The following is a 15,977-nucleotide window of genomic DNA, read 5'->3' as shown; positions in this document are numbered from 1 at the left end:
CTGCCCAAAGTATTAGGGAAGTGATATGAGATGTTTCCTTGACCTCTCCTCTAGAGCAGGTGAAATTGTGAAGTAGGCAAACCTCAGGCAAGTTCATTTTTCCGTTCCCCTCACTTTGAGTGCCTTCTCCTTCAGTGTCTGCCCTCCTTCACCTGGTATCCTTGAACACATCTGCTTCTGAGGTCATTGATTGTAGATCATAAGATGGTGGGGCTGAGATTTCATCTAAACCATTCCCTTCATTTTACAGATAAGGAAATGGAGAGGTCCAGGGAGGTCCAAGCTCACACAGGCCAGTAAAAATAGGACAAGAACCCAGACCTTCTGAGCTCAACACATCCCACACCATTCTAATGACAAATACCTCTACCCTTGTGAAATTTGCCTGCCCACTTCAGGACCCAAGATTTTAACCAGCTAAACAGACAGCAAGTCCTGTAGCATTAATTAGAGAGAGCTAGGACATTGGGTCAGGTAATGTATTGTAGATGCATTTTGATGATGGCCTTCTGGCAAGCAAAAGGGGAAATTATCTTGGGGGCAAGTGGAGTCTTGCAAAGTCCTAAGTGGCTGCCTACCATGGTACTGCCCAGGAGGAGCGATGGAATAGAGTCCCCAAAAAGCAGAGCATATTTCCAAAGCCAGGTGCTTCAGAGGCAAGTAGCTGGGGAAGGGGAGGGAGAAGAAGAGATTGTTCTTCCTTTCCCTAGACTCCAGTCCTTATGACCATAAAACATCAATTGGTTTCCCCTTTATCTCATTGGGATTAGGAAGAACTAGGACAAATGTCAACTCTGATTAAGGCAGGACTGCACTGAGTTCAGGAGCCTCTGATCACCCCCCAAATAAATCTCAGAGCCCATTTATTACCTTTGATGATAAGACTCTTGATGGCTGGCATAGGATAAAGAACTTTGCCCTCTCTTTGTGGACCATCAATTAAGCATCATTATCCAGAGGAAATTTTGTACTAAGTTAATAAAACTTTTTTCTCAGAGGAGTCGAAAGGGAACAGCTGAGATGGGCTCACCTTCTTTTTTTTCTATTTTAGGTTCCATGATTCATGATCCCTCTCCTTTCTTCCCCCCACTTGGAGCTGACAAGCAATTCCACTGGGTCATGCATGTATTATTGTTCAAAATCTATTTCCATGTTATTCATATTGGCAGTAGAACATTTGAACATTAAAAGCCCAATCCTATACCCATCAAACTGCATGACCAATCATATATTTTTCTTCTGCGTTTCTGCTTCCACAGTTTTTTCTCTGGATGTGGATAGTGCTCTTTCTCCTAAGTTCCTCTGGATTTTTCTGGGTCATTGCATTGCTGCTAAGAGAAGTCCACTGTTTGATTGTGCTACAATATATCAGTGTCTGTGTACATCATTCTCCTGGTTCTGCTCCTTTCACTCTGCCTCACTTCCTGAAGGTCCTTCCAGTTCACATGGAATCCCTCCAGTTCATTATTCCTTTGAGCATAATAGTATTCCATCACCAACAAATACCACAATTTGTTCAGCCATTCCCCAGTTGGTGGACACCCCCTCGTTTTCCAATTTTTTGCCACCATAAAGAGTGTGGCCATGAATATTTTTGTTCAAGTTTTTTTTCCTTATTATCTCTTTAGGGTACAAACCCAGCAGTGCTATGGCTGGATCAAAGGGCAGGTAGTCTTTTAAATCCCTTTGGGCATAGTTCCAAATTGGATGGGCTCACTTTCCAAGATGGCATATTTATTACTGCTACTGTTGCTCATTATTAAACGTGGATCTAATTAAAGAGTCCTAGTCTTATTGCATGGAGGAACATGTAGTACCAAGAGAATGAGTCACTGCTGATACTTTATTTTTTTTTTCCACTTCAAAAGTAATTTATTAAACACCTATGACAGTCTAGGCATCAAACTAAATGCAAGGAATGCCATCAATAAAAAGAAATATGATCTGTGCCCTCAAGGACCTTATCATCTAAAGCCCTTTAATAGAGATTTGCAAACCCTAAAGCATTATGTCAGTGATGTTGCTGTTGCTGCTTGCTGCTGCTGCTGCCACTATTATCACTTCCTATGAACTATTCCTTTTTTTTTTAAATATATTTTATTTGATCATTTCCAAGCATTATTCGTTAAAGACATAGATCATTTTCTTTTCCTCCCCCCCACCCCCCATAGCCGACGCGTAAGTCCACTGGGCATTAGATGTTTTCTTGATTTGAACCCATTGCTTTGTTGATAGTATTTGCATTAGAGTGTTCATTTAAAGTCTATCCTCTGTCATGTCCCCTCAACCTCTGTATTCAGGCAGTTGCTTTTTCTCGGTGTTTCCACTCCCATAGTTTATCCTTTGCTTATGAATGGTGTTTTTTTTTCTCCTGGATCCCTGAAAGTTGTTCAGGGACATTACACCGCCACTAATGGAGAAGTCCATTACGTTCGATGATACCACAGTGTATTAGTCTCTGTGTACAATGTTCTCCTGGTTCTGCTCCTCTCGCTCTGCATCACTTCCTGGAGGTTGTTCCAGTCTCCATGGAACTTCTCCACTTTATTATTCCTTTGAGCACAATAGTATTCCATCACCAACATATACCACAATTTGCTCAGCCATTCCCCAATTGATGGGCATCCCCTCGTTTTCCAGTTTTGGGCCACCACAAAGAGCGCAGCTATGAATATTTTTGTACAAGTCTTTGTGTCCATTACCTCTTTGGGGTACAGACCCAGCAGTGCTATGGCTGGGTCAAAGGGTAGATATTCTTTTGTCGCCCTTTGGGCATAGTTCCAAATTGCCCTCCAGAATGGTTGGATCAGTTCACAACTCCACCAGCAATGAATTAATGTCCCTACTTTGCCACATCCCCTCCAGCATTCACTGCTTTCCTTTGCTGTTATGTTAGCCAATCTGCTAGGTGTGAGGTGATACCTCAGAGTTGTTTTGATTTGCATCTCTCTGATTATAAGAGATGTAGAACACTTCTTCATGTGCTTGTTAATAGTTTTGATTTCTTTATCTACTGCTGATACTTTAAAAGAAAAAAAAAAGAAGACACAATATGTGTCCCAGCTTGCCAAGGTCTGAGTTTACACTACTTGTATGGGCAGCTCCATTGAGATATATATTATTGCATTTTCCTAGGCTTTCCTCTGAGAAATATCAGAAGAGTACAAATATCTCTTGCATCCAGGTCTCTACAGGTGTGAGCAAAAAGATACTGGGTTCCTGGGCAAGTATTCAAGGTAACAAGGCATTTGGCACGTAGAGAAGCATTTATTTTATTCTATAGAAAATAAAGAAGATGCATAAAGGGCTAAAGCATAACAACTCACGAATCATTGATATAATTATTCACTTCCACTGGGATCCATATTACCTGCCTCGACCCCCGCCATGTTCTTCACCCTTCCTGGATCCTATTCAGTCCCCCAGGTTCATCCTGTGGCTTAAGTTCCCCTTGGAAGGGAAAGAAACAGGGTTGAAAAAGAGGTGATATGCTGGTGAATCTCACTTTCACCCTGTGGTTACACAAGACTTTTGTGGCCACTTTTAGTAGCTGAGAATAATGAGTCTGGAATTGTCATCATCATCTTCAGCTTCATCTTTATCATCACCACCACCGCCATCATCAAGGGGAAATTATGTACTTATTAGCCTTCCCTTCAAAGATCTGAAAGGAGAAGTTGAGTCAGGTTCATTTTCAAAGTTTATACGTGTTATACTTGCTATTACTATTTAAGATTAAATGGGGATAGATTTGTTTACATGATGTCTCCCCAAATTTATTGTAAATTCCTTGAGGACAGGGACTGTCTTTAGCCTATTTTTGTATCTATCACTCAGAAATTAGAAAAGTGCTTGGCACATAGTAGGCACTTAATAAATGTTGATCAGTTGATTGATTGGTGTAACTATCTCATAATTTACAGAAAAAAAAATTGCTGTGTTTAAAGTGGAATGGATAGCTACTTGTTACATAGAGGGCCACTTAGCTTGAAAACATCTCTCTGGTTGGTCTACTTGAAAAGTCTAGAATTATAGTCCAGTTACTTAATATATTTATGGCAAGAAAGAACTTTAGAGGTCATATAGTTCAGCCCATTTGTTTTGCAGATGAGGAAACTGAGAATCATAGAAATTGTGATTTGTCCAAGGTAAGTATCAGAGGCAGGATTTGAACCAAGTTCTCTGACTCTAAATTCAGAATTTTTTTACTTTATCACTAGCACGTTAGAGATTCACATCCTTAAATTTCCATTAATGTAAAAAAAAAGGTTATCTAGAGAGGATAATACATTGACTCATTGGCATTTGTCAGCAGATTGGTCTATCACAGATTAGTTTATTGGTGGATGAGGCATACTACAGATAAGCTTTGGTGGATGAGGTAGAGAGGGAAGGATCAAAAGCAGTTTGTTTGTGGAAATATGATTGGATAGCTGCCTCTTTAAGGTGATGGAGACCCCACATCCTCAGCAGCCACAACTACTTAAAATCTGGAAAAAGAAAAAGAATTCAAGTACTCAAGTTATTCATAGGAAGCAACCACTAACAGTCTAATAAGAGAATGAAATCTGGGCAGCCTGCTGGAAGATCTGTGATGCTTTCATTTCTTATCTTCAAGGTTCAAATCCATTTGGCAAACATTTGGGAGAAACATAAATGGGAGAATGAATAGCCACGACACCAGGATATAAAATCTCTTCTGACACCAAGAGGAAGCAACGTGTAATCACTGTTAGCAGGAAAAACTTCAGTTGGGTTTTGACTCCTTAAACACTCTTTTAAAGTCTCTTATCCTCTATGCTTTCTAACAAGGTAATGAGCCTCTCCATACCATCTTTTCTTATCTTTCTAGTCCTTCTGTCAGAGATCCTGGGTTTGAATCCCACCTTGGACACTACCCAAATGACCATGGACACTCGGGGCTTCTCAGGCCATCGATTTCTTCTTCATCTGTAATGCTGCAGTGGAATTGCAAACTGATCTAATCATTCTGCAAAGCAATTTGCAATTACACTCAGACAGCTCATTGTTTTTTATGGCACAGCAGTATTCCATCACAATCATATATCACAATTTGTTTAGCCATTCCTCAATTTATGGACATCCCCTGCCACCACATTTTAAGAAAGCAGTTATAAATATTTTGAAACACAAGTTCTTTTCCTTTTCCCCTGATCTCCTTGGGAAATAGACCCACCAATGGTATTGCTGAGTCCAAGGATATACACAGTTTTATAGCTGTCTGGGTGTAACTCCAAATTGCTTTCCAGAATGATTAGATCAGTTTGCAGTTCCACCAACAATGTATTAGTGTCCCCACTTTTCTACAGCCCCTCCAACATTTGTCATTTTGCCCTTTTGTCATTTTAGTCAATTTTATGGATGTCAGGTGATACATCAGAATTTTTTTGGTTTGTATTTCCCTAATCATACTGATTTAGAGCATTTTTTCATGTACCTATATATAGTTTTTATTTCTTCATCTGAAACTGTTCATATCTTTTGCCCATTTATCAGATAGGAGATGACTTTTATTCCCAAAAGTCTGACAAAGTTCTCTAAATATTTTTGATACAGAGACTTTATATGAAAATTTCTCCCCAATGTTCTGCTTTCTTTCTAATCTTGGCAACATTTGTTTTATTTGTAGAAAAACTTTTCAATTTAATGTACTCAAAATTATCTGTGTTATATCTCACAATGCTCTCTGTTTCTTGCTTACTCACAAATTCTTCTCCTATCCATAAATATGATAGGTACTATGTTCCCTGTTCTAATTGCTTATGATATCTCCTTTTATGTCTAAATCACGTATCCATTTTGATCTTATCTTTGTGAATGGTGTAAGATATTAGTCTATACCTAGTTTCTGCCAAACCACTTTCCATCTGTTCCAACAATTTTTAGCAAATGGTGATTTCTTAGCCCAATAGCCTGGGTTATATTTTTGTCAAATACAAGGCAAATCACTAACAATTTTTTTCAAAAAATCCAAATCAAGACAACTCTATAGTTTTACCCTACACTCAGAATTTGGCAAAAATGGTGCAAGAGAAGATAGTCAAGGCTGGAGAGATTGCAAGAAGATAGCCATACTAATGCCACAATTATTGGTTCCATAAATTGATCCAACCATTCTGGAAGGCAATAGGGACTTTCATACCTTGTGAGATATCTAGAAATGTCATGGTGAGGTATATATACTTCAAGTGGGTCAAAGATGGAAAGAAAAATTCCCGACTTACTAAAATATTCATAGCAATATTTTTATAGTAGCAAAAAAAGTAAAACTAAAGTTGATTTCTTTTGCCCATGGAATGACCAAATGGAGTATAGAAGAAGAGTATCAGGGAATATTAGTGGGCCATAAAAACTTAGAGAATCACAAGAAGATATATATATATATATATACATATATATATACATATATATATATATGTAACCTGATACAGGGTGAAACAAGTAGAATTAGGAAGACAATTTACATAATGATTCTAGGCATATAAATGGAAAGAATAGTAACAATAATGATAAACAGTTGAAAATTTCTGACAAATGTTGACAAATTATACTTACCAAGTTTGGTCCCAGAGCACAGATATGGAAAGTCATTTCACTCCACTTTGATGAGGAACCAAGAATGTGGAGCACTGTATATAATATGAAACTTTAATAAATTTTCATTTTATTTATTTTGATTTTTATTTTGAACTTAGCAAACAACAAATGAAATGAGTGTTTTCATATAAAAGAGGTAATTGTACATGAAACTGTGAACCTCCATTATTTGTTTACTTTTTTCAAAAAGCAATCTAATAAAATCAGCATACAACTTTCAAATCTGTACTTCTTGCTTGTCTTTGATTCCTTCTGACTTTCCCTTTTTTGGTACTCCTCTCTCTCCACTTCTCCTCCCTTCCCCCATTACTTAAAAAAAAGGAAAAGAAAAAACTAACTGTTAAAAATATGTTCAAATCCCCACATTGGTCATATCCATTATATAGCATTCTCCACTGAATTCATCACCTCTCCATCAGGAGATGGTTAGCATGCTTTATCATCCATCTTCTGGAATCATAATTGGCTATTACATTAACCAGAGTTCTTAAGTCTTTCAAATTGTCTCCCTTTACAATGTTGTTATGATATAAATTGTTCTTCTGGTTCTACTCACTTCACTCTGCATCAGTTCATACAAGTCTTCCCAGATTTCTCTGAAATTGCCCCTTTTGTCATTTCTTATGTCACAACAAATGTAATCTGTGACATTCCCATACTATAATTTGTCCAGCTGTTCCCCAATTGAGAGGCACCTCCTTAGCTTTCAGTTCTTTGATGATTTAAACAACAACTGCTATAAATATCTTCCTTTAGATGGGGTTTTCCCTCTTTCTTTGATATTTTTTGGGATAATACTAGTAGTAGTATTGCTGGGTCAAAGGGTAGCAACAATGAAATTGTCAATCTTTATTATTATGTAGTTTGCTTTTTTTAAGAATCTAATAAAGTCTAATAAATCATTCCATCCTTCCAAATTGTCCAAATCATTCTATCATTCCAAATTGTATTCCAAAGTGGCCGGACCAATCTCCTGTATTGGTTAGTTTGGGGGAACATTTTTTTTCTCCTCAAGTTGTCTCCCTCTTTAGAGTGTGAGCCTTTAGGGAGCAGAGACTATCTTTTGCCTTTCTTTAAACTCCTAGTACATTCCTTGGCACATAGTGGGTGCTTAATAAATGTTATTTGACTGATTGATTATAGATGTAAGTTTTGGAAATCTGGAAAATTCACTCAGGCAGAATAGCTTATTCTTTATTGAGGCATTGTCCTTCATAGGTGTTATATGTGTCTGCCTAAAGCCAGTCCCTTCATGATCACAAAAAAGAGAGGGAGAGGGAAAAGGAGAAGGGGAGACAGACAGAGACAGACAGACAGACAGACAGAGAGAGGGAGAGAGAGAGAGAGGGAGAGAGAGAGGGAGAGAAAGAGAGGGAGGGACAGAGGGAGGGAGGGAGGGGGAGAGAAACAGAGAGAGAGAGAGAGAGAGAGAGAGAGAGAGAGAGAGAGAGAGAGAGAGAGAGAGAGAGAGAGAGAGAGAGAGAGAGAGAGAGAGAGAGAGAGAAGTCTGTGCCTCTTGCCCATCATCTAATCCTTCTATACAGGACAACTACTTAGTTGCTTAATCCTTGTATATCCTTATCAGTCAAAAGAGGGAGGGGTTCGGGGTGCTCCCCAAAGTCCCTCCCAGCTCTTAATCTAGATTCCCCTGAACTTTGAGTCATCTGTAAATTTGCTAAGTATGCTATCTAAGTCTTTAATAAAAATGTAAATGGTCCTGGCACAAGCTGAGATCTTTGTGGGAATTGGAGAGGATGGACAGCTGTGAGAGATATGAGGGTCTCCCTTGCACCATTTTCTCAGGTACCCTACGTTGAGTTGTGGGTAAGAAGTGGGGATGAGAAGCTAATGCAGGGGCCCCCAGCTCCCTTTCCTTACAACTAGAGTAAAGGCTGGGTTTAGGTTACTTTGAGAGCACTCTTCTGGGGGAATTTTCCCATAGGAGGCTCTGTCTGGTAACGGCCACTTGCATCATGTCCCTCCATCGATAAGCATTTGTTAAGCACATCCTTTTGTTCAGACATTTCAGTCGTGTCCATATCCAACTCTTTGTGACTTCACTTGGGGGTTTCTTGGCAAAGAGAGTGGAATGTTTGACCATTTCCTTCTCCAGTTCATTTCAAAGATGGAGAAGTTGAAGCCAACATACTTAAGTGACTTGTCCAGGGCCACACAGCTAGGAAGTATCAGAGGCCAGCTTTGAACTCAGGTCTTCCTAACTCCAGGTCGGGTTCTTTATCCACTCAGGTACCAAGCTAGCTGCCTTTGGTAACTCATAATGTTGACATCAATTGTCGTCGTCGTCCACCCAAAGGCATGGATGTTGTCTTTAGTATCCCAGCCTCTGTCTCATTGCTATCGACCATTGAAGTGTGAGGGTCGAGAACAGAACTCCATCACCTCCATCCGCCATATTATTGTACCTCCCAGATGTGGTACCCAAGGGAATGCTTACTAGCTCTAGAACTAGAAACTGGCTGCTCTGGGACAAAGCTGAGGGTGTGAGAGTGCACTCAAATCAACTATTTATAACAAAGTAGGATGGAGTCGGGACAAGGGTAGGAAAAGGAAGGGAGCAAGAGATCCCAAGCTCCCATTTCCATGGACAAAGAGAAGTCATCCACTTGGTAGCTTACTATTTTAATTAATTCTTCTTTTTAAAAAACTTAGTTTCCATCTTAGAATCAATACCGTGTATTGGCTCCAAGGCAGAAGAGTGGTAAGGGCTAGGCAGTGGGAGTTAAGGAACTTGCCCAGGGTCACCCAGCTATGAAGTGTCTCAGGGCAGATTTGAACCTTAGAGTTCAAACCTTAGAGTTGAACCTTAGAGATGGGAGGTCTCTAATCCTGGCTCTCAATCCACTGAGCCACCCAAATACCCCCTTAATCAATTATTCTTACTAACTACATTCTTGCTAAAGCCGGTTATTTATATGTTGCTGAAAGGGTACAAAGGCAGTCAGATCTCTCTAAATTTCAAGGCTCTTGGGCACAGCCCCAGTCACCCAACCCTGGTTAGAGTCTAGACATCAATGTTGGTCTACTTAAACACGATTGCATATAGCAAACTTTAACTGTTATTTAATTTGTGTATTCACTAGCATCTGTCCACAGAGGAGTAAACAAAGAGCAAAAGTCACAAGCAGGGAATCTTTGACCAATGCAGATACTTGGGGCATTATCCTAATGAGCTGCTGCTTCGCCCCCTTTCCTCTCTGATGGCAATGACTCTTTCCCCACAGAGGGAGGCCAGCAAAGACTGTGCCATCCACTCCTATCTGCAGCCGTTGAGGGATGGTAAGCTCTGCCAAGGCTTGTACTCTAACTGAGAAGTCAAGGTCATCTCTATGCCACGACGCAGTGCCACAGAAGGACTTTATACATTTTCTGAAGCTGCAACAAGCATAGCAATTGCATCATAAACTGGCCTGCCAACTTTTCTCCTGCCCTCTGGGCATTCTAGGGAGCCTGGGTGCTCCTCACTGGGTGCACTCAGAGATCTGGGGGCAAAATGCTCTGCATCCTTCCACCATGTAAACTTTACAACCACTCTGTGAGCTAGGTAGGGAAGCATTCTACCCATTTTACAGATTTGGAAACTGAGTTGCCAAAACTCATCCATGGGCCATACCCACTGGGCTGCTGTTCAAGTTCAAAGGGCAGTTTTTTCTTCCTAACTTCAGACACCGACCTCTATTTTTGGTGCTACCAGTCTTTTCAACTTTTTTATACTTCTCTCTGCTTCCTTGAGCATTAATTGAGGGTCTGTGTAGCAGAATGGCTGCAATGCTGAATTTACAGCATGGGGATGATAGTGACTGTTTAACAACTGGCTCGCCAAGAGAAAAAAAGAGAATACAGGGATCCCTTTTTCATTGTGACTTTCTCCATTGTGGTTTTGCTTTGGCATAAGAAACTAAATGGGAATTTGGGGGGAGTTTGTGCAGAAGCCACAGACAACACATATAGACCAACAGATGACAGAGAAGTTTAGAAATTCAAAATGCATAAAATATATGCATAGTATTACATATCAACACATTTTCTCTTTTAGTACCAGAAATACACACAAGTTCCTTTTTAACATTGCAAATAAAAAGTTAAAGTTTTCAAAAAGAATGAGAAAAGCCGAGATTTTACAGGAATTTTCCAGATCATGAGGGTGTTGTACCCCTAACCGGCGTGATGTGGATGGGTGCCTATTTACGTAGGACCCAGTGTTAGTGTAATCTGCATTGTAGACATTTTCTCATGACTTCCTCAAGTCTAGCCAAGCCACAAGATAAGAAATCAAGCCCTGATTTGAAGCATTTGCTGATTTTCCACAGATTACTGCTCACACTGAGAATCTAACAAGGGGCTCTGGGGCCTGGTTCCTGCTTCCAGCTGGCTCCTGTTCTGGTCAGGTGTTCCAGGCGGGAGGACCTTACAACCTCCAGTTATCTGGAGTCTACCTGCCTTCCAGTCTCTGTTTTCCTCCAGCAGTGGGCATTAGTTACTAGGGTAGTTGCAGTGGAAATGGCAGAGCCAGACTGGTAGAGAGAAATAGAGAGGGTGGGGGGAGAGGGGAGGGAAGAGACAGAGACAGAGAAAGAGACAGACACACACACACACAGAGACAGTGACAGAGACACAGAGAGAGAGAGGGAGAAAAAGAGAGACAGAGAGACCGAGAAAGAGACAAACAGACACACAGAGAGAGACAGACAGAGAGAGGGAGAAAAGGGACAGAGAGACAGAGACACAGAGAGAGAGAGAGCAAGAGGGAGAGACAGGCAGAGACAGAGAAAGAGACAGACACAGAGAGAGACAGTGACAGACACAGAGATAGAGATAGAGACATAGAGAGAGAGCCAAAGGGAGAGAGAGACAGACAGAGACAGAGAAAGAGACAGACAGACACACAGAGAGACAGCGACAGAGACACAGAGAGAGAGAGAGGGAGAAAAAGAGAGACAGAGAGACCGAGAAAGAGACAAACAGACACACAGAGAGAGACAGACAGAGAGAGGGAGAAAAGGGACAGAGAGACAGAGACACAGAGAGAGAGAGAGCAAGAGGGAGAGACAGACAGAGACAGAGAAAGAGACAGACATAGAGAGATAGTGACACAGAGAGAGAGAGAGACAAAGAGAGAGAGAGAGAGAGCAAGAGGGAGAGAGGGGGAAAAAGGAGAGAGAGACAGACAGAGACAGAGGAGACAGACAGACAGAGGAAGCAGACAGAGAGACAGCAACAGAGAGAGAGGGAGAGACAGAGACAGAGACAGAGAGAGCACATGGGGCAAAGTGGGGATTTGGGGTATATGGGGGTGTATTTGTGGTTGTAAGATCAGACTAGATGTTCAGACTATAAAATGTAATATCACCAATAAGAAGTCTTGTAAAGGTCCTAATAAGGCTCGAATCTCAATATCTCAACTGTAATCATTTAAAGACTCTTCATTCCTTAGTGTTTGTTTTCTTGTGTGGAAATAAAACTACTTATTCCTCCACTTAAGGGGGGGAATAATAATAATTGCTAAAATTTATATAGTATTTGCTATGTGCTGAGCACTTAGCTTCACAATTATTATCTCTTTTGATCTTCACAACCTCCCTGGAAGGAAAGTGCTGTTACAATCTCCATTTTACAGATGAGAGAACTGAGGCAAATGGAAGTGAAATGACTTGCCCAGGGCCACAAAGCTAGCAAGTGTCTCAGGCTAGGTTTGAATTCAGATCTTCCTGACTTCAGAGTTGGGACTCTATCCACTACTCTACCTTCTTGCTTCAGCTGAAGACTACAATTGAGGCTACCAAATAGTATTGTCAAGAATACCCCTAGTGGCTCTCATAAGTGTGTGACCTTGATGGAACCACTGACCTGTTGGCTTAAATATTCTGTCAGCTAGTGAAAAAATTACATAATACATTTTCTTGTGGAAAAGGAAAGTTGACACCCTGTCTTGGGGGCTTAAGGAAAGCAGGACCCGAGCCTCTGGGCATATCTCCTTATGCTGTAGCACCTCAAATTGTCATTTGGAATATTTCCAAATGTTCATGTAGCCACCATCACTGTTGTCCAATAGATATCTTTTGCTTTTCCTTTTTGAGGATAGAAATGGGCATTAAAACTAAAAAGAAAAAAAGAAAAAGAAAAGGAAAGAATTCAGTAACTTAACTTAGAACTACTCTTATACTCTCATAGAAAGTTAATGCTTAAACCTGTTCAGAACATAAAGTTGTTTGTAAGACTTCTGAAAAAAAGAAAAGAAAAAAAAGGATAGCCCAGCAGGAAGAGAAAGCAAGAGGGAACAGTGTGATGTTATCAGAAAACATCAACAACTTTTATGGTGTTAGAGATACAAATTGTACACTCATCACACATGATCCCTTTATGAATGCTTCTCAAGATATGTGGTGTGCTGCCCCACAAGAATAATCCCTAAGCATGTCCACTCTTCCCACTGATGATATGTATATATAGATATATATATATACATATGCATATGGAAGCATATACTTCAGATTAGTGGCAGTGTGGGGAGATACAGTTACTACTTCATTTGCTCTGTTATTTCACTGAATGCCTTTGCTGTAAACAAACAGTATCATCTGTCTGACTAATAAAAGCAAATATATTGATGGGGGCTTGTGGCTTACAGTTTGAATGAATTCAGACCCACTGAGTACTTTGAACCCGGAGAAGTGTTTCTGGGTGCCTTTGTCTGAGAGGGTGATATAGCAGGAACAATAGGGGAACAGCAATTTAAGCCAGAACAGTTAGAAGTCATAGCAAATTTAAAATGAATGAGAATGAAATATAGCTTTGCTACTTTTTTTAAATCCATACCTTCTGTCTTAGAAGCAATATTGGTTCTATGGCAGTGTTAAGAGTGTTAACAATGGACGTTAAGTGACTTGCCCAGGGTCACACAGCTAGGAAATGTCTGAGGCTATATTGGAACCCAGGACCTCCTGTCTCTAGACTTGGCTCTCAATCTAATGAGATATCTAGCTGCCCCAGCATTGCTACTTTGAATGAAAAAAAAAAATTAGTTTAGAAGTGAAAACTAGAGTAATAGCTTGAGATTATGGTTAAAGTGGACCAAATGATCTGGAAAAAAATATGATTCCATTTCTTTATTGGCAGAATGTAGATCAAACAATATGTCCCAAAAATCTCAGTGCAGTTTTCAGCTTGACTAACTCTAAGTTATTTAGCTGGAGTAATTGCTTTTAAAGTTTGAGTTTCAAAAGTTTAATAGTTTTTGAAGTTTTCAAGTTTAATAGTTTAATGCTTACAAGTGCACAAAGATTTTTGGGAGACCCTGTAATATCCATAGTCCCAACCTCCCTGAGTTATTTTGAGGTCTGGAAGACATAATGCAGGTCAGATGTTTGGCAAACCTTGAAGCAACTGTTTTCTCTTTCTCATTTAAAGGACTGAACCTTAGTTCAGCCAGTCATTACCTCTTACCTGGACTACTGTACTAGCCTTCTAATTGGTCTTCTTTGCTTCAGGCTCTTCCCTTTCTAGTCTGTCCCCTAACCTCTAGCCACCTCACTTTCCTCACCTATAAAATGGGAATAAAATGGCATTCTCTCTCAGGAGTGTTGTGAGGATGGAATGAGTTAATATTTGTAAAAGACCTTGCAAACTAAAAGCACTTTGTAAATGTCAGTGCTTATGGGAATGCAGCCAGGATCTTAGAATCCTTAGCTTTCATATTTTGGGGCCGCTTTGACCCCTAAGTAGTCTTCCCGGATCCCCCAGATTCTTAGTGATCTCTCCCTTCTCAGATTGCTTGTATTTACTTAGCTGTATAGGATATATAAATACACACATACACACACACACACACACACACATATATCCACATATAAATATGGCACAATGGGTAGTGACAGGTCTGAAGTCAGGAAGATCTGAGTTCAAATCCAAATTCAGATATTTACTAGCTGTGTGGTCCTGGGCAAGTCACTTAACCTAATTTGCCTTGGTTATTTCATCTGTCAAGTAAGCTGGAGAAGGAAATGGCAAACCACTCCAGTATCTTTGCCATGAAAACTCCAAATAATACATGATTTGGGGTTTTGATCTTATGAGATTACTCTCTTACAAAAATGAATAATATGATAAAAGGTATTGAGTGATAATAAATGTATAACCCAATGGAATTGTTTGCAGCTCAGGGAGGGGGGAGGGAAAAGGGGAGGGAGACAACATGAATCATGCAACCCTGGAAAACTTATTTATAGATTTATTACTGGAATAAAATAGAGAGCAAACTTTTTTAAAGCCCAATTGGGATCGCCAAGAATCAGCTATGGTTGAACAACAACACAGGGCAGCTAGGTGGTGCAGTGAATAGAACAAGACCAGAGTCAAGAAGATGTGAGTTCAAATCTGTCCTCTTCAGACATCTACTGTGTGACCCTGGACAAGTCACTTAACCCTGCAGCCTCAATTTTCTCATCTGTAAAATGGACTGAAGAAAGAAATGGCAAACCACTCCAGGATCTCTGCCAAGAAAACCTCAAATGGGATCAACAAGAGTCTGACTCAAGGAAACAATGAAGTACATGCTGTATCCCCAATGCAGGAGGCAGAGATGGTGCCATTTTTGTCCTTGGATCCCAAGTGCTCAGCACAAGGTCTTCCACAAAATGAGTGCCTAATAAATGTTTGATGAACTGAATTATCTGTCAGATTCCATACTTTCCCAGAATATATCAGCTGGATACAGCAGCAATCCTCCTCATTTGGGGAGTTGCATCACCCTCTTATTTGTTCAGTTTCATCACTCCTATCTATGGCAAATATAAGATTGACTCACACTTAGATCCTGCATTATGGTTAGTTACAAAGGGCAAAGGCATACATATATCACTGGAAGGGATCTTAAGAGCCATTGACTCCAACAGTTTCCTTTTACAGATGAGGAAACTGAGGTCCATCGTGCTTAGAGCTCAAGTTCACATAGTATGTGGCAGAGTGAGGGTTTGAGTCCTCCCCTCCCAGCTGACCCTATGATCATTCTATAGGCGGGGTTCAGAGTTTATTATCCAGGGGCACCCCGCTTCAAAGTGGGAGCACTCAGGGTTCCAACTCCCAGCCCAGGGTTTCATTCACTAATCGGGCTGACACTCGCCCATCTGATATAGGACGAGTATTCATTTGAACTCCTCGGGTTCTCTTTCCTTTCTGCCTAAGGGTCACTGGCACCTCCCTCTGGTCGGTGTCCTTCCTTTTACTAAAAAAAGGACGAGATGGAAGAGAGGAAAGTGCTCAGGACTCAAAGCCAGTCTCCTAGATTTATTTTGGGGGTGACCTTGGCCACATCACGGGGCCTCTGAGCCTCAGTTTCTGTAACC

The sequence above is a fragment of the Monodelphis domestica genome, chromosome 1 (assembly GCF_027887165.1).
Source record: "Monodelphis domestica isolate mMonDom1 chromosome 1, mMonDom1.pri, whole genome shotgun sequence".
NCBI lineage: Eukaryota > Metazoa > Chordata > Mammalia > Didelphimorphia > Didelphidae > Monodelphis > Monodelphis domestica.
The sequence above is the reverse complement of the archived record's forward strand: the minus strand, read 5'-3'. Positions refer to the sequence as shown.